The sequence below is a fragment of the Saimiri boliviensis genome, chromosome 1, assembly GCF_048565385.1.
Source record: "Saimiri boliviensis isolate mSaiBol1 chromosome 1, mSaiBol1.pri, whole genome shotgun sequence".
In the NCBI taxonomy this organism is placed as follows: domain Eukaryota; kingdom Metazoa; phylum Chordata; class Mammalia; order Primates; family Cebidae; genus Saimiri; species Saimiri boliviensis.
In genome coordinates, this window is record NC_133449.1 from 233,895,300 (window position 1) to 233,914,649 (window position 19,350).

General features: G+C 39.0%; 2 pseudogenes; both read left to right on the forward strand.

Annotated features, from left to right (window-relative positions):
* Positions 1–8,401: 8,401 nt before the first annotated feature.
* On the forward strand, positions 8,402–9,979 carry LOC120363584 (protein SET pseudogene; annotated as a pseudogene).
* Positions 9,980–11,584: 1,605 nt separating this feature from the next.
* On the forward strand, positions 11,585–12,142 carry LOC101034988 (cyclin-dependent kinase 1 pseudogene; annotated as a pseudogene).
* The last annotated feature ends 7,208 nt before the right edge of the window (positions 12,143–19,350 follow it).

Consider the following 19,350-nt stretch of genomic DNA (forward strand, 5'->3'; position numbering starts at 1 on the left):
GTGTAGGAAACTCTGGAGGGGAGAAGAAAAGACACACACACAATACCTTTAAGGTTAAATAACCTTTATCCCATGTAAATGGCAATGCAGACATAATAAGCAAATGATATAATAATAAGCAAATGATATAATAAGCAGATTGATATAATAAGCAAATTGCAATGGGAAGAGGAGAAGGGAAAAGAGATTTACATTCACCAGATGGCAGAGGATTCACCACCAGACTAGGAAGCTAGAGCCTGAGTTCCAGAGTCGGACACTGCACTCACCAGACTACGGAGGATTCACCAGCAGACCGGGAAGCAGCAGCCTGGGTTCCATAGTTGGCCACTCGTCCGTGCACAGGCGAGGAGAGGTCTCGTGAAGCTTTGGTGCGGTCTGGGACCCTAACTCCTTTTGTAACGCGTTGTTTGGCATAAGGCACAGTCACAAGGGCCCTTCGCCACTGGGCTCAAGGAACACAGAAAGGTCAACTTGTTTTTGCGATTGTCTATTGTTTTTTAGTAACTAACATATAGGAATAAATTGAAATAGAGATTTCTCCAAAACAGTGCTGGATGAATGCCTCAGGGGCTCACACAACCTGTTCCGGGGCTTGGTGACCGTTGTTTGTGTCCATCTCTAATTGAGTTCGAATTTAATATTTAACTTTTCCTCCACAGCAACATAGTCAGTCCTCATCTTTAAAAAAAAAGTAAAAAAAATATTAGGCCAGGCAGAGTGGTTCATGCTTGTAATCTCAACACTTTGGAAGGCCGAGGTAGGAGGATCAGCCTGGGCAACACAGTGAGACCACGTCTCAAAAAATTAATTAATTAATTAATTAATTAATTAACTTGAGAGGCTGAGGCAGGAAGATCACTCTAGCCCAGGAATTCAAACCTACAGTGAGCTGTGATTGTACCACTGCACTTCAGATTGGGTGACAGAGTGAGACCCTGTCTCAAATAAACAAACATAAACTTTCCACCTGATCATGATTCCTTGATTATAGCTCTGCCTCACTGTTATCCATGGGTAAATTTCCAGACCTAGTGCTTCCTGGTTGGCCTAATTTTAGAGCCATCTAAGATCAATAATAAGGTAATATTAGGGTAATAAAATGCTGAGTCTGGAATATTTGAATACCTACTACTATAGTAAAAACATTTAGGTTAAACATGACAGGCTGGACACAAAAGTTTCCTTTCCTCACTACCTAACAAAATCTTCAAAAGATAGTGAAAAAGAGGCAAAAATTTCACTTGTAGCCACAAAGCAAGGAGAGACGTACAATTTTGTGTCATAAGCTTTAAAAAGTACTGCTCAAGGAACCAAACAGGAGATTTTACCCCTCACCTCTTTTTAAACCCACCTCGCCCTTTTCCCATTAAGCAAGACAGAGAAATTAGGGAATTTGATCTAATGTTCCTTAATAACTTCTACTTATGAGAGAAATGAACTGAAGTAGCCAGTAGACACCCCAGGGAAATGTCAAAGAAACCCAGGAGAGAGGCCACTAGCACCCACAGCATGTCAGCAGAAGCAGAAAGAACTGCCAGGGCTCACATTTTCTATGGGTCCATGCTGAATTAGGAAAGTGGCCTGAATTACGGAAGTGATCTGAAGCCTGCTCCAATCAGGTGGAGGCTTCCTGGATATAAGAAATCTCAGAAAATAGAGCAAAGCCCAGGTGACATAGTAACAGATACATGTAGTACCAAAAGTACTCCCCATTTCAATGTCCTCAATAGTGAATAGAACCCAGCATTCGGCTTTAAAGTTTTTGTTCATAGAGGAAGGCAAATAGGTCTCTAATATGGGAATAGTAATAAGAACAATTTCTTCATATAATATATCATACAAATAGAAGGCCCTAGAACAAGTTTTCTCAGCTTGGGCACTTGATATTTGGGGCCAGATAATTCTTTTGGGTGTGTGTTTGTGTGTGGGGGGAAGGGGATGTCCTATGCCTTACAGAATATTTAGTAGCGTTCCTAATCTGTACCTGCTAGATGCCAGTAGCAACACCCTCAACAGCACAGTTGAGCCACCCAACAATGTCTTCAGACACTATCAAAAGTTGTCTAGGGGCAAAATTACCCTAAGTTGAGAACCACTACTCTAGAATCTAGATACACAGCCCACTGCTTCTACGAGCAAAAAGGAAAGAAATGGTATGGTAACTTGGTAAACATACCATATTCAGAAAATAAAGGAATTAAAGAAAAGAAGCTAACAAATTAAGGATGATAATGTATCTACTCTAAAAGAAAAACAGAACTCAAAGGAAAAGAAGAAAATTTCCCCCCAACTCTTTCTCATTATAAAATAATTTATTAAGACTATACATCCAACAAAATAAGAGTCGGTCATGGTATACTATTTGGAAACTAAGGCAAAATCCTCTGAAAAGCATAATAAAATTTCCACTGTCTCTTCATGTGAGACCCGAAACCCTCCTGGGCTTCCATTGAAAGCCTTCGGGAATCACATCCCAGGAATAAGAGAAAATTCATGGTAAATTAAGTCTTACTAAAAATGTGACACTAGCTCAATATAGCTCATTCACTATTGGATTAATGGAATTGGCCCCTACTCTGTCTAGCAAAGGAAAAGATGAAATTCTTTGGTGGCACATGACATCTTTGGAAGCCACTACAATTTTTATGTGTGTGTCCAGAATTCAATACAAATCATTAGGCACGTGAAAATCATGTGACAGATGACCAAGAGGAAAAGTAGCAATAAATAGACACATAGGTGATACAGATCACCCTTAGAGTCAGCAGATAAAGACTCTAAAATATCTGTGATTAATATAGTCAAGAAAATAGATGAAAAAATTTTAATAAGAAATGGAGAATTAAAGGAACCTATTAAAAGTCAAATGGGCATTCTACAGATGAAAAAATACACTATCTGAAATTAGGAACTCAATACATGTGTTAACAGTGTCTTGGTTACAGCTGAAGACAGGATTGCTGAACTTAAAGATGAATCTATAGAAATAGTCTACACTAAATCACATGAAAAAAATATATTAACATAAATTTGGATACAGTCTAAAGGTCTAACATACATGCAAATTAGAGACTCAGAAGTAAAAAAAAAAAACGAGAGAGAGAGAATGAGTTCGAAATAATATTTGAAAATCTGTCAGTCAAGACTTTTCAAATCCCAATTTAAAAAAATCCACACATTTAGGAAGCTCAGTGAACCCCAGCAATGAGCCCCAAGAACACTTACCACAAATAAAGATAAATATTAAGAAAAATAGACTTAGCCTTACAGTTGCTTCTTTGGAGGAATTCAGTCTTTCGTATTCTGGGTTCTTTTAGGATTTTATTTTGTCTTTGGTTTTCACCTGTTTGACTATATGTGCCTGACAGGTGACTTTTCAACAAAAATGATACAAGACAAAAAGAAAAAAAAAATGACATAATCAAATGGCTGAAAGAAAACAACTACCAATTTCAATTTCTATGCCAAGCACAATATTCTTCAAAAATGAAGATTAAATAAGAATTTTTTTGGGGGGAATGGAGTTTTGCTCTGGTCATCCAGGCTGGAGTGCAGTGGCACCATCCTGGCTCACTGCAACCTCTGCTTCGTGAGTTCAAGCAATGCTCCTGCCTCAGTCTCCTGAGTACCTGGAATTACAGGCACCTACCACCACACCTGGCTAATTTTTGTATTTTTAGTAGAGATGAGGTTTCCTCATGTTGGCCAGGCTGGTATTGAACTCCTGACCTCAGGTGATCCACGTGCCTCAGCCTCCCAAAGTGCTGGGATTGCAGGTGTAAGCCACCATGCCCAGCCAAATAAGGATGTTTTGAAACATGTTAAAAAATGAAAAAGAATTCATCACCAGCAGGGCTGCATTAGAATAAATACTAAAGAAAGTTCTATAGGCATAAGGAAAGTAATCCCAGATGTACACATGGAGCTGTGGGAAAGCATGAAGAGCAACAGAAATGGTAAATATGTGGCTAATATAAATTAAAATTGAGTGCACAAAATAATACTAGTAGTGTGTGTGTAATTTAAAATATATGTAGAATGAAAATGCTTGACATTAATAAGGCAAAAAGCAGGAGGACATAAAGAGAGTTAATATGTTCTAAGGTTCTCCATTATCAACTAAGACCTAAAAGCAATAATTTGTGTTAGACCATAAGAAGTCAAGGAGGCATGTGATAATCTCTAAAAGCACAGCAAAAAAGCATATAACTGGGCCAGGTGTGGTGGCTCATGCCTATAATCCCAGCACTTTGGGAGCCGAGGTGGGTGGATCCTTTGAGGTCAGGAGTTTGAGACCAGCCTGAATAACATGGTGAAACCCCATCTTTACTGAAAATACAAAATTAGCCAGGCATGGTAGCATGTGCTGTAAGCCCAGCTACTCGGGAGGCTGAGGCAGGAGAATCACTTGAACTGTGATGGAAGTTGCAGTGAGCTGAGATCTTGCTACTGCACTCCAGCCTGGGTGACAGAGCAAGACCCTGTCTAAAAAAATAAATAAATAAAAAGTTTGTAGAGGGAAAATGAAATAATAAAACTAATTGATTCATTCAGAAGAAGGCAAAAGAGAATTAAAAAAGGAAAATAAAATGGGTTGATTAAAAACAAAACAGAGAGATGGAAGATATAAATTAAATCATATCATTAGCTATATTACACAGAAATTTGAGTAAAAGGCTAGGACTGTCATACTGGATTAAAAAACCCAAGTATATGCTGTTTATAATAGACCTTCTTTAAATATAAGGACAAGAAAGGTTAAAAGTAAGTAAAAGGATGAAAGAAGTTATATCAAGTAAACACTTTCCAAAAGCAAGTGGATATGTCTATAGTAATATCAGAACAAAAGCGTTACTAAATATAATGTTTTATCCTTCTAGAAGCATTACTAGATACAATGCATTACATTAACAAATTAAGGATTACCAGATAAAAGAGGGGCATTTCATAATGATAAAGTAGTCAATACAGTAGGAAGATAACAACTCTAAATCTTTGTACATCCATAATATAGCTCCAATTGGATAAAGGAAAAAACACTGGATACAACTAAATGGAGAAACAGACAAATTCATAATCCTAGTGAGGGTTCTTATGATACTTTTTACTTTTTTTTTTTTTTGAGACAGAGTCTCGCTCTGTCACCCAGGCTGGAGTAGAATAGCAGGATCTCAGCTCACTGCAGCCTCCACCTCCCAGTTCAAGCAATTCTCCCTACCTTAGCCTCCCGAGTAGCTGGAATTACAGGCACACGCCACCATGCCTGGCCAATTTTTTTTTTTTTTTTTTTTTTTGTATTTTTAGTAGAGACAGGGTTTCACCATGTTGTCCAGGCTGGTCTTGAACTCCTGATCTCAGGTGATCCACCAGCCTCGACCTCCCAAAGTGCTGGGATTACAGGTGTGAGCCACTGTGCCCAGCCCAGATGTCTATTTTACTACCATTTCAACTTTTTTGTGTGTTTGGAAATGTTCATAATCAAAAAAAATTGGGGAGGAATCATGATCTGAAAATGAAGGAATTGTTCTGCATATTCCAGAACACATTTCCCTCCAAGTTCTTGAATCCATTTTAGTCTGCTTACTTGAGTAGATGGAGAGTTCCCAGATACCGAAGGCATGCAGGAAAAAGCAAGTGAAGAGACAAGGTCACTACGGACAAGCAAGGAGACTGAGAAAATATGTCAAAACATTGCCAGTGGTTGCCTCTGGGTAGTTAGATTATCACCTTTTAAAGAAAACTCCTTCTTTGTAGTATTCCATAATTTCCATATTTTCTACCATGATTGTTGATTATTTTTGTAATGAGACAAAATACAAGAAATTTAATTAAATAGAACAAGGATGAAAGAGTGAAAACTGGTAAGAAAGATTTAAAAATTGGTTGAAGTCGGTGGCTCAAGCCTGTAATCCCAACACTTTGGGAGGCTGAGGAGGGTGGATCACAAGGTCAAGAGATCGAGACCATCCCGGTCAACATGGTGAAACCTCGTCTCTACTAAAAATACAAAAAATTAGCTGGGTATAGTGGCGCGTGCCTGTAATCCCAGCTACTCCGGAGGCTGAGGCAGGAGAATTGCCTGAACCCAGGAGGCGGAGGTTGCAGTGAGCCGAGATCGCGCCATTGCACTCCAGCCTGGGTAACAAGAGCGAAACTCCGTCTCAAAAAAAAAAAAAAAATTGGTTGAAGTTTGGACTAAACCTTCCCTTTTGGGCAGAGACGGTAGTTGATTTCTTCTTCCTTTCTTAGAAGTAGAAAACATTTACAGAGAAATGGTTTTTTTTTTCCCCCAGAAGTATTTAAAAAAATTACAATCCCAGAAAAACTGGAGGGTGTGGGAAGAAGTAATTTGACTAGAGTAGTGATTTAGACACTGGATGAGAAAAGAGGGTTTTCTCTTCCTTATTTGTGCCTTTGGCTTTAAAGAGTTTGAGGCTTTTGAGGACTGGTGCTAGAATCAAAGGAAACAGTGAGGGAGATGTTCAGGTTTCCTTCAAAAAGACTCAAACTAAGTTGGAAAGAAGGCAGGGATCTAGAGCACCCTTTTGGAAGTAAATGTGAATGGAAGGGTTCCCAAATTGTGCAAAGTGAAGGGAGGTTTGGAAGCTAAAATTGTTCTTAGAGATTGTCTACCTGCATTCTCTCAATAGAAGGTCCAGAGAGGTTAAATGACTCACCTAGGAGTCATTAATGACAGAAGCCAGACTAAAAACACATCTCATGCAACGATTCAGCTGGGATGTAATTAGTAGATATATTATAAAAATGAGCATTGTATAGTTTGTGGGTATATAATATGTGGCTTATCTGAAGTATTTTAGACCTTCAGAACTGTCCATTAAAGTAACTCATATGAATAGTTTAGGTCACTGGGGGCATTAACTGCTGCATAACTGATTAGAGCCAGGAATCATGGTAGCAGTCTGGACTAAGTAGTAATGACAACTGAAGTTGAACATGATTATATGACTTTATTCTGTTTTAGTTTAGTGTTAAAAATTAGACCATGAAATTGAGATTATGCAGGTTAATGAACTTAAAAAGAAAAATAAGCATTTAAGAAACCTCCAAATTATACACATAGACATCAAATAACTCAGACCCTCATACCAACTTTGGAACTTCTTGACACAGATTTTAACCAACTAAACCTTCATGTAGCCTTCAGAATCACCGCATAGCCCTTTGTTGAAAAAAACTTGGATGATCCCGGAAAGATGGAAGGAGAAGATACGTGTTTTCACTATTTTAGGCTACGAGACCCTATGGTTTAGCCTCAGCCCTGCCCTAACAAGTTGTGTGAGTCTTGAACAAATCACTTAACTTTCGAGACCTCAGTTTGCTTATATGTATAGCTTGTACTTTAATCTCAGAGTATTGTGCTTTCCTACCAAAAAAAATCTCATTCTAGGCCAAGTGTGGTGGCTTACTTCTGTAATCCCAGCAGTTTCAGAGGCCAAGGCAATAGAATCACTTGAGCCCGGGAATTTGAGATCATCCTGGGCAACGTGGTAAAACCTGTCTCTTCAAAAAATAAAAAAAAAAATTAGCTGAGCATGGTAGTACACACCCATAGTCCCACCTGCTTAGGAGGCTGAGGTAGGAGGATGGCTTGAGTCTGGGAGGGTGAGGTTTCAATGAGCTGTGACTGTGCTATTGCACTCCAGATTGAGTGACAGATTGAGAGCCTGTCTCAAAAATGTCTCATTCTAGTCAGCAATTTATGACAGGAAACATTTGCAAGCAGTTTATTTTGAGTCAGCATAAGCCAATTTGTTCCAGAATTGTCACGTAAAAGTCAATAACCTGGCAATTAAGGTTAGGTGGAGTGTCTCTGTGCCTCTCTCTCACAATTTTGTTTCTAGGTGGTAAGCAAGGTTATGATAAAGGCAAATCATAAAACAAATTCTGCCAAACCACATTTGTAAGCAGTGGCTCAGGTCTGTAATCCCAGCACTTCAGGAGGCCAAGGCAGGAGGATCACTTGAGGCCAGGAGTTCAAAGTTACAGTGAGCTATGATCACACCACTGCTCTCTAGCCTGGGTGACAGAGCAAGATATTGTCTCTAAAAGATAAAATAAAACAATAAAATAAATACAAGCAATCATATAACAAGATCTTCTAAGCTCAGGTTTCCTTCCAAAAGAGTGTCTGGCTTCAGGCACTCTTTCTCCAACCTGAGAGTTTCACTCTGAGGACTCAGGAGCTGCCAATATTATGGTTGGTTCAGGAAATAGACTCCTTAATGAAGTGACAGCTACTGGATAAAGTAGAGCTCTAGATCTCAGATACTACACATAAGGTAATAACTCGTGGGGCTTGCTGGATTCTTACAATTGTTCATGTAAGGTTCTGCCTGCTTCCGGACGAGCTATAAGACTTGTGCTCCGGTTCTCGGACTTCCCCAGCAGCATGGCCCCCAAACGCCAATCTCCACTCCCGCCTCAAAAGAAGAAACCAAGACCACCTCCTGCCCAGGGACTGGAGGAGACATCGGCCTCTGCAGGCTTGCCGAAGAAGGGAGAAAAAGAACAGCAAGAAGCAATTGAACACATTGATGAAGTACAAAATGAAATAGACAGACTTAATGAACAAGCCAGTGAGGAGATTTTGAAAGTAGAACAGAAATATAACAAACTCCGCCAACCGTTTTTTCAGAAGAGGTCAGAATTGATCGCCAAAATCCCAAATTTTTGGGTAACAACATTTGTCAACCATCCACAAGTGTCTGCACAGGACGAAGAGGCACTGCATTATTTGACCAGAGTTGAAGTGACAGAATTTGAAGATATTAAATCAGGTTACAGAATAGATTTTTATTTTGATGAAAATCCTTACTTTGAAAATAAAGTTCTCTCCAAAGAATTTCATCTGAATGAGAGTGGTGATCCATCTTCAAAGTCTACCGAAATCAAATGGAAATCTGGAAAGGATTTGACGAAACGTTCAAGTCAAACGCAGAATAAAGCCAGCAGGAAGAGGCAGCATGAGGAACCAGAGAGCTTCTTTACCTGGTTTACTGACCATTCTGATGCAGGTGCTGATGAATTAGGAGAGGTCATCAAAGACGATATTTGGCCAAAACCATTACAATACTACTTGGTTCCTGATATGGATGATGAAGAAGGAGAAGGAGAAGAAGATGATGATGATGATGAAGAGGAGGAAGGATTAGAAGATATTGATGAAGAAGGGGATGAGGATGAAGGTGAAGAAGATGAAGATGATGATGAAGGGGAGGAAGGAGAGGAGGATGAAGGAGAAGATGACTAATAGAACACTGATGGATTCCAACCTTCCTTTTTTAAATTTTCTCCAGTCCCTGGGAGCAAGTTGCAGTCTCTTTTTTTTTTTTTTTTCTTCCCTCTTGTGCTCAGTCACCCTGTTTTTGAGGTCTCTTTTCTCTACACCATGGTTCTCAACTTATTTTGGGGGAAATATCTTGAGCAGGATACAATGGGAAAAGAGTCTCTACCCCTTTCTGTTTGAAATTCATTTTATCCCTTCCTGTCTTAACAAAAACTGTATGGAATCAACACCACCGAGCTCTGCGGGAAAAAAGAAAAACCTGCCCCCTTCGCTCTGCTGGAAGCTGGAGGGTGCGAGGCCCCTGTGTAGTAGTGCATAGAATTCTAGCTTTTTTCCTCCTTTCTCTGTATATTGGGCTCTGAGAGTACACTGTGTCTCTATGTGAATATGGACAGTTAGCATTTACCAACATGTATCTGTCTACTTTCTCTTGTTTAAAAAAAAGAAAAAAAAAACTTAAAAAAATGGGGTTATAGAAGGTCAGCAAAGGGTGGGTTTGAGATGTTTGGGTGGGGTAAGTGGGCATTTTGACAACATGGCTTCTCCTTTGGCATGTTTAATTGTGACATTTGACAGACATCCTTGCAGTTTAAGATGACACTTTTAAAATAAATTCTCTCCTAATGATGACTTGAGCCCTGCCACTCAATGGGAGAATCAGCAGAACCTGTAGGATCTTATTTGGAATTGCCATTCTCTATTGTAATTTTGTTCCTGTTTATTTTTAAATTTTCTTTTTGTTCCACTGGAAAGGAAAGATGATGCTCAGTTTTAAACGTTAAAAGTGTACAAGTTGCTTTGTTACAATAAAACTAAATGTGTACACACACAAAAAAAAAATTGTTCATGTAAGGGCAGTGATGTCTGCACAGTCTTTCTGTTTTGAACCAATGAAAAATTATATCTAATATCCCCTAGCTAGTTAACAAACTCTTGTATAGATTTCAGCAAATTACTATATTTAAAATGCTTGTATAGCTATCTTGGGAACTGTCTTGGGAAGTGTCAAGCAAGATGCACTGAAGGTACAGTGACTCACACCTGTAATCCAACACTTTGGAAGGCCAAGGTAAGAGGATCACTCGAGATCAGGAGTTCCAGACCAGCCTGGGCAACACTGTGGGACCCCATCTCTGCTAAAAAAATAAAAAAGAAAAAAAAGAAAGAAATACCTGAGACTGGGAATTTATAAAGAAGAGAGGTTTAATTGATTCATGGTTCTGCAGGCTGTGTAGGAAGCATGATGCTGGCATCTGCTTGGCTTCTTTGGAAGCCTCAGGAAACTTTCAATCATTGTGGAAGGCAAAGGGGAAGCGGGAATGTCTTACATGGCCGGAGCAGAAGCGAGAGAGAAAAGAGGGGATGTGTTACACACTTTTAAACATTCAGATCTCATGACAACTCACTATTGAAATGAGAACTTGAAGGGGCATGGTACTAAACCATTCATGAGAAACCACCATCATCCACTCATCTCCCAACAGGCCCCACCTTCAGCATGGGGGATTACATTTCAACATGAGATTTGGGTGGGGGACATAGATTCAAACCATATCATGAGGCATTGTGGCATATACCTGTAGTCCCAACTACTCATGAGGCTGAGGTGGGAAGATCATCAGTTGAGCTGAGAAGTTTGAGGCTGCAATGAGCTATGATGGTGCCAGTGCTCTTCAGCCTAGACAGTAGGGCGAGAACCTGTCGTAAAACAACAACAACAAACAAAGAAACAAACAAATAAAAGACACGCTGATGGCATGCAGGGAAGAACAAGAGTGGAGAAAGCAACAAGTCACCATAGAGAAGCAAAAAAGACCAAGGAAATACATCAAAATGTTGCCAGTAGTTGCCTCTGAATAGTTAGATTATGATTGTTTTTAAAAAATCTGTTTCTTTGTAATTTTCTGTGATTTCTATACTTTCTACCATGATTCTTGATTCTTTTTATAATCAGACAAAAATAAAAGAAATTTGTTAGAACAGAAGGGAAAGGGAAATGTGGATTCCTGATATGAATACTTTAAATGTTAACATTACCTCTTGGTGAGATTAAAGTTAATTACACATTTACAACGGTCTTTATGCTATCAGACATTGTGTTTCCCAACGTGCAACAAATAGGATATGGGTAAGCAGATAAAAAACAATGGATGCTCATAAAAATAAATATTGGGCTCTCAGAAGTTAAGCAGAAAGTGACTTGGATGTGGTAGTTGCCTCTACGGCTCCACCATATAATAAGCCAGGATCTACCATACCTATTGACTAACTATGGAAGATTATACCAAAATAGAGAAAACTGGAGAAAGTACCTATGGAGTTGTGTATAAGGGTAGACACATAACTACAGGTCAAGTGGTAGCCATGAAAAAAATCCGACTAGAGGAAGAGGTTCCTAGTACTGCAATTTGGGAAATTTCTCTATTAAAACAACTTCGTCATCCAAATATAGTCAGTCTTCAGGATGTGCTTATGGAGGATTCCAGGTTATATCTCACCTTCGAATTTCTTTCCACGGATCTGAAGAAATACTTGGATTCTACTCCTCCTGGTCAACACATGGATTCTTCACTTGTTAAGAGTTATTTGTACCAAATCCTACAGGAGATTGTGTTTTTTCACTCTAGAAGAGTTCTTCACAGAGACTTAAAACCTCTAAATCTCTGGACTGATGACAAAGGAACAATTCAACCCACTGATTTTGGCCTTGCCAGAACTTTTGGAATACCTATTAGAGTATATACACATGAGGTAGTAACACTCTGGTATAGATTGCCAGAAGTATTGCTGGGGTCACCTAGTTACTTGACTCCAGTGATTGGAGTATAGGCACCATATTTGTTGAACTAGCAACTAAGAAACCACTTTTCCAGGGGGATTCAGAAGTTGATCAACTCTTCAAGATTTTCAGAGCTTTGGGCACTCCCAATAATGAAGTGTGGCCAGAAGTGGAATCCTTACAGTACTATAAGAATACATTTCCCAAGTGGAAACCAGGAAGCCTAGCATCTCACGTCAAAAGCCTGGATGAAAATGGCCCGGATTTGCTCTAAAAAATGTTAATCTATGATCCAGCCAAATGAATTTCTGGTAAAATGGCACTGAATCATCCATATTTTAATGATTTGGACAATCAGGTTAAGAAGATGTAGCTTTCTGACGAAAAGTTTCCACATGTTATATCAAGAACAGATAGCTATGTTTTTATTGTTAGCTCTATTTTTGTCTTTTATATTTTTCTTTGTTGTCAAACTTAAGCTGTACTTCATCTTCTAATTTCAAAAGTATAATGTAAATATCTATATGGATTTAAATACAATTCTGTATATGTGCGTAGGTCTCACTGTAGCAACTATTTGTTACTCTAATAAAACTATAATATTGATGCCAGGAACTGGGGAAAAAATAACATTATGTGAGTCTACCAATATTTAGAAATCCATGTACAAAATAATGTTACATAGGAAAAAGAACAACATATAAAGATAATATAAATTAAAGAATTTATTGAGTTGAGGTTATATAAATTGTACCTATATACGGAAAGAGGTTAAAAGTTAGAATGCATTTCTTTTTCCTTCTAATACTTTTCAAGTACAAGATGGAGAAAATAGCTTATTATTATCTCTACCAACTTAATTGTCTCCAACCCACAATCACTCATCCAATTTATTCATTCAGCAGATATTTACTAAGCATTTACTGTGTGTCAGGCACTGAGGGCACAAAGGTGAATTGGACCAAAGCCTTGGCTTCAAGGAGCTAATGATCTGGTGTCTTGAAACAAGTACATTTAGATTATAATATAGTAGGTACTACAAGAGGGACCTGAAAAATGCTACAGAGGCTCCCAGCCTTGGGGCCAGAATTTCCCGCCACCTGCAGGACATATCTATGGGGACACACTACAAGCAACTCTAATGAAACATGACCAAAACTTAACTCGTGTCCCCTTGCCTCCCACTCCAGCAAGCTGCCCTTCCTTCTTGTTGTAGTACCAGCCAGAACAAGCACGGCCTGTGGCTATGTCCATAGGCTTCTACGTTGCGATAGCGAGTCCCCTCCCCTAAAGATTGTGCTAACCGGCCAGGCACAGTCACTCACGGCTGTAATCCCAGCACTTTGGGAGGCCGAGGCAGGCAGATCACCTGCGGTCAGGAGTTCAAGACCAGCCTGGCCAACGTGGCGAAACCCCGTCTCTACTAAGAATATAAAAGTTAGCCGGGAATGGTGGTGCATGTCTGTAATCCCAGCTATTCCGGAGGCTGAGGCAGGAGAATCACTTGAACCCAGGAGGCGGAAGTTGTGGTGAGCTGAGATCACGCCATTGCACTCCAGCCTGGGCAACAAGAGCAAAACTCTGTCTCAGAAAAAAAAAATCGTGCTGACTGCAGAGGGCCTAGGTGTTACCCTCATCCACTGGTTGCCTCAGACAACTGGATACAGAGTGAACACCTGCCTAGAGGCAGCCATTCCAGAAACTGACCTGCTGCCAGCTAAGTGCCCTGATTAGAAAATTCTATTCCAATAGGGACAACCTTTCGTTAGGCCAACTCTCTTTCTAGAAAATTTAAACTGTAGATCTGAGGAAAGACTCAAGCAGTTGGCAGGAATAGAATCCAAAAGATACTCAGAAGATAGCGTACAGAGCCATGAGTGAGCAGAAAGTATTAGTATGATAGACCTGAGGAAATGGGTGACATGGTTGATGGGTGGTAATAAGACAGGGACAGAGAGATGCTGTCACCATAAACACCAGGGCCCATGGAGTTCCTACAACAACACGACAGCTGGTTTATGCTTTTGGAGACTTAGCTGACTTAAGTCTCTAAATTATGCTTAGTCTTTTAGCCCCACAATTCTGGTGTCCTTATTTTTACTTGTGAAGACAATAATTTTCCTAGCTGTCCCAAGTTGACATGCCAGCCTTTCAGAATTTTTTTTTTAATTTTGTTTAGAAAAGAAAGAAGGAAAGAAAGAAAGAAAGAAAAAATAATAATAATAAAAAAGAATGAAGGGGAGGAAGAAAGAGGAAGAGGAAGAGGGAGAGAGAATGGGAGTGTTGCTTTATTGCCCGGGCTAGAATGCAGTCTAAAAATGGGTATGCCTATAATTGTGCTTAATAATAGAGACATTAAAAAAATGAGGGAAGAAAATAAGAAACAAGTAGCCAACCAATATTTCATTTAAACCTGTAAGTAGGTGTGATGTGGTACTGATAAGAGTATGTATTTTGTGTATTTAAAGTGGAGAGTTCTATAAATGTTTATTAAGTTTACTTGTTCCAGATCTGAGTTCAAGTCCTGGATATCGTTGTTAATTTTCTGTCTCATTGATCTAATATTAATGTTGAAATCTCCCACTATTATTGTGTGGGAGTCTACTTCTCTTTATAAGTCTTATGTATCTGGGTGTTCCTGTATTGGGTGCATATATATTTAGGATCTTTAGCTCTTCTTGTTGCATTGATCCTTTGATCGTTGTGTAATGTCCTTCTTTGCTTCTTTTGATCTTTGTTGCTTTAAAGTCTATTTTATCAGAGGCAAGAATTACAGCTCCTGCTTTTTATTTATTTATATATTTTTGCTCTCCATTTGATTGGTAAATCTTTCTCCATCCCTTTGTTTGGAGTCTTTGTGTATCCTTGCATGTGAGATGGGTCTGGATGCGGTATACCGATGAGTTTTGGCTTTTCATCCAATTTGCTTGTCTGTGTCTTTTGATTGGGAGATTTAATCGATTTAAATTTAGGAATAATACTAATATATGTTAGTTTAATACTGCCATTTGATGTTAGCTGGTTGTTTTGCCCATTAGTTGATGTAAATTCTTCATTATGTTGATGCTCTTTACTTTTTGGTATATTTTTAGAAAGGCTGATACTGTTTGTTCCTTTCTATGTGTAGTGGTTCTTTCAGAAGCTCTTGTAAAGCAGGCCTGGTGTTGATTAAATCTCTGAGTTCTTGCTTGTTCACAAAAGATCTTATTTTTCCTTCATTTATGAAGCTTAGTTTGGCTGGATATGAAATTCTGGATTGAAAGTTATTTTCTTTAAGGATGTTGAATATTGGCCCCACTCTCTTCTGTCTTGTAGGGTTTTTGCTGAGAGATCTGCTGTAAGTCTGATAGGCTTCCCTTTGTGGGTAACCTGACCTTTCTCTCTGGCTGCCCTTAGTATTTTTCTTTCATTTCAACCCTGGTGAATCTGATGATTATGTGCCTTGAGGTTGGTCTTCTTGAGGAATATCTTTGTGGTGTTCTCTGTATTACCTGGAGTTGAACATTGTCCTGGCTTGCTAGGTTGGAAAAATTTTCCTGAATAATATCCTGAAGAGTATTTTCCAGCTTGGATTCATTCTCTTCATCACATTCAGGTACACCTATCAAACGTAGATTAGGTCTTTTCACATAGTCCCATATTTCTTGGAGACATTGCTCATTCCTTTTTATTTTTTTTCTCTAATCTTGTCTTCTCGTTTTATTTCATTAAGTTGGTCTTTGACCTCTTATATCCTTTCTTCTGCTTGATCAGTTCAGCTGTTAAAACTTGTGCGTACTTTGCGAAGTTCTTGTGTCTTTCAGCTCCATTAATTCACTTATATTCCTCTCTAAGTTGTCTATTCTCGTTAGCATTTCATCAAACCATTTTTCAAAGTTCTTAGTTTCTTTGCATTGGGTTAGAACAAGTTCTTTTAAGTCACAGAAGTTTCTTATCATCCACCTTTTGAAGACTACTTCTGTTAATGGAACCCACTTGTTCTCCATCAGGCCTTGTTCCGTTGCTGATGAGGAACTGTGATCCCCTGTAGAGGGAGAGGCGTTCTGATTTTGGGTATTCTCAGCCTTTTTAGCCTGTTTTCTTCACTTCATTATAAATTTATCCATCTGTCGTCTTTGTAATTACCGACTTTCTAATTGGGTTTCTGAGTGGAGGTCCAACTTGTTGATTCCCAGAACCGGAATCTGAGCAACCCACTGCACCAGCTAAAACAGTGGCGTAAAGATTGATGGTGCTTTTCTGACTCTGCACCAAGAACTGCCAAACCAAGGCGCCAGCAAAACCGCCTTAACAGCCACAAGAGTTGTGCTGGTGACCCGTGGGGCTCCTTTGCTGGGAATCTCCTGGTGTGTGAGCAACAAAAATTTGTCTGAAAATGTGGTGTCCTCTCGTTCTCTGTGCTTGCACTGGGAGCTACAATCCCAAGCTGCTAGTGTTCAGCCATCTTGGATCTCTCAAGAAAACATTGCTAGTATCAGACCACAAAAACAGAACTCAAGGAGGAAAAAAAACTTGTATAAACTGAAAATGAGTTGAAGGAGAGTGTTACTATTTCACACCTTTTAAAAGAGGAGAGAATACAGAAACTGGAGAGACGCAATAAAAGTTAAACTTTGGATTAAAATTAAAAATTAAAATCTGTTTTAATTTATTAAGAGTAAATCAATCCCTTAAGAAAATGTCATTGTTCAAACAATTCTTTTTTTTTCTTTGATGTTTTCTTTCTCTTTTTTTTTAAATTACATTTTAGTTTTGGGGTACATGTGAAGAACATGTAAGATTGTTGCATAGGTACATACGTGGCAGTGTGATGTGCTGCCTTCCTCCCCATCACTTATATCTGGCATTTCTCCCCATGCTATCCCTCCCCAATTCCCCACATCCAGTCCCTCCCCTATTTCCCCCAACAGACCCCAGTGTGTAGTGCTCCCCTCCCTGTGTCCATGTGTTCTCATTGTTCAACACCCACCTATGAGTGAGAACATGCAGTGTTTGATTTTCTGTTCTTGTGTCAGTTTGCTGAGAATGATGTTTTCCAGGTTCATCCATGTCCCTACAAAGGACACAAACTCATCATTTTTGATGGCTGCATAATATTCCATGGTATATATGTGCCACATTTTCCCTGTCCAGTCTATCATCGATGGGCATTTGGGTTGGTTCCAGGTCTTTGCTATTGTAAACAGTGCTGCAATGAACATTCACGTGCACGTGTCCTCATAGTAGAACGATTTATAATCCTTTGGATATATACCCAGTAATGGGATTGCTAGGTCAAATGGAATTTCTATTTCTAGGTCCTTGAGGAATTGCCACACTGTCTTCCACAATGGTTGAACTAATTTACACTCCAACCAACAATGTAAAATTGTTCCTATTTCTCCACATCCTCTTCAGTATCTGTTGTTTCCAGATTTTTTAATGATCGCCATTCTAACTGGCGTGAGGTGGTATCTCAATGTAATTTTGATTTGCATTTCTCTGATGACCAGTGATGATGAGCATTTTTTCATATATTTGTTGGACTCATGTATGTCTTCTTTTGTAAAGTGTCTGTTCAAGTCCTTTGCCCACTTTTGAATGGGCTTGTTTGTTTGTTTGTTTTCTCGTAAATCTGTTTTAGTTCTTTGTAGATTCTGGGTATCAGCCCCTTGTCAGATGGGTAGACTGCAAAAATTTTTTCCCATTCTGGTAGTTGCTGATTCACTCTAATGACTGTTTCTTTTGCTGTGCAGAAACTGTGGAGTTTGATTAGGTCCCATTTGTCTATTTTGGCTTTTGTTGTCAATGCTTTCGGTGTTTTGGTCATGAAGTCCTTGCCTATGCCTATGTCCTGAATGGTTTTGCCTAGGTTTTCTTCTAGGGTTTTTATAGTGTTAGGTCTTATGTTTAAATCTTCAATCCATCTGGAGTTAATTTTAGTGTAAGGTGTCAGGAAGGGGTTCAGTTTCTCCTTTCTGTACACTGCTGCCACTTTTGCCAACACCATGTATTAAACAGGGACTCCTTTCCCCATTGCTTGTTTTTGTCAGGTTGGCCAAAGATCAGATGATTGTAGATGTATGGCGTTGCCTCCAAGGCCTCTGTTCTGTTCCATTGGTCTATAGCTCTGTTTTGGTACCAGTACCATGCTGTTTTGATTACTGTAGCCTTATTGTATAGCTTGAAGTCCGGTAGTGTGATGCTTCCCGCTTTGTTTTTTGTGTTTTGCTTTGAATTGACTTGGCTATGTGGGCTCTCTTTTGGTTCCATATAAAGTTTAAGGTGTTTTTTTTCAGTTCTGTGAAGAAGGTCATTGGTAGCTTCATGGGGATAGCATTGAATCTATAAATTACTTTGGGTAGTATGGCCATTTTCATGATATTGATTCTTCCTAACCATAAACATGGAATGTTTCTCCATCTGTTTGTGTCCACTCTTATTTCATTGAGCAGTGGTTTGTAGTTCTCTTTGAAGAGGTTCTTTACATCCTTTGTTAGTTGTATTCCCAGGTGTTTTATTCTCTTTGTAGCAATTGTGAATGGCAGTTTGTTCTTGATTTGGCTCTCTTTAAGTCTGTTATTGGTGTATAGGAATGTTAATGATTTTTGCACATTGATTTTGTATCCTGAGACTTTGCTGAAGTTGCTTATCAGTTTCAGGAGATTTTGGGCTGAGACGATGGGGTCTTCTAGATATACAATCATGTCATCTGCAGATAGAGACAATTTGACTTCCTCCTTTCCTATTTGAATAACCTTTATTTTTTTTTTCTTGCCTGATTACTCTGGCTAGAATTTCCAATACTATATTGAATAGGAGTGGTGAGAGAGGGCATCCTTGTTGAGTGCCAGATTTCAAAGGGAATGCTTCCAGTTTTTGAACATTCAGTATGATATTGGCTGTTGGTTTGTCATAGATAGCTTTTATTATTTTGAGATACATTCTGTCAATATCTAGTTTATTGAGGGTTTTTAGCATAAAGGGTTGTTGAATTTTGTCAAAGCCCTTCTCTGCATCAATTGAGATAATCATGTGGTTTTTGTCTTTGGTTCTGTTTATGTGGCAAATCACATTTATAGACTTGCATACATTGAACCAGCCTTGCATCCACAGGATGAAGCCTGCTTGATCATGATGGATAAGCTTTTTGATGTGCTGTTGCAATTGGTTTGCCAGTATTTTATTGAAGATTTTTGCATCTATGTTCATCATGGATACTGGCCTGAAGTTTTCTTTTCTTGCTGAATCTCTGCCAGGTTTTGGTATCAGGATGATG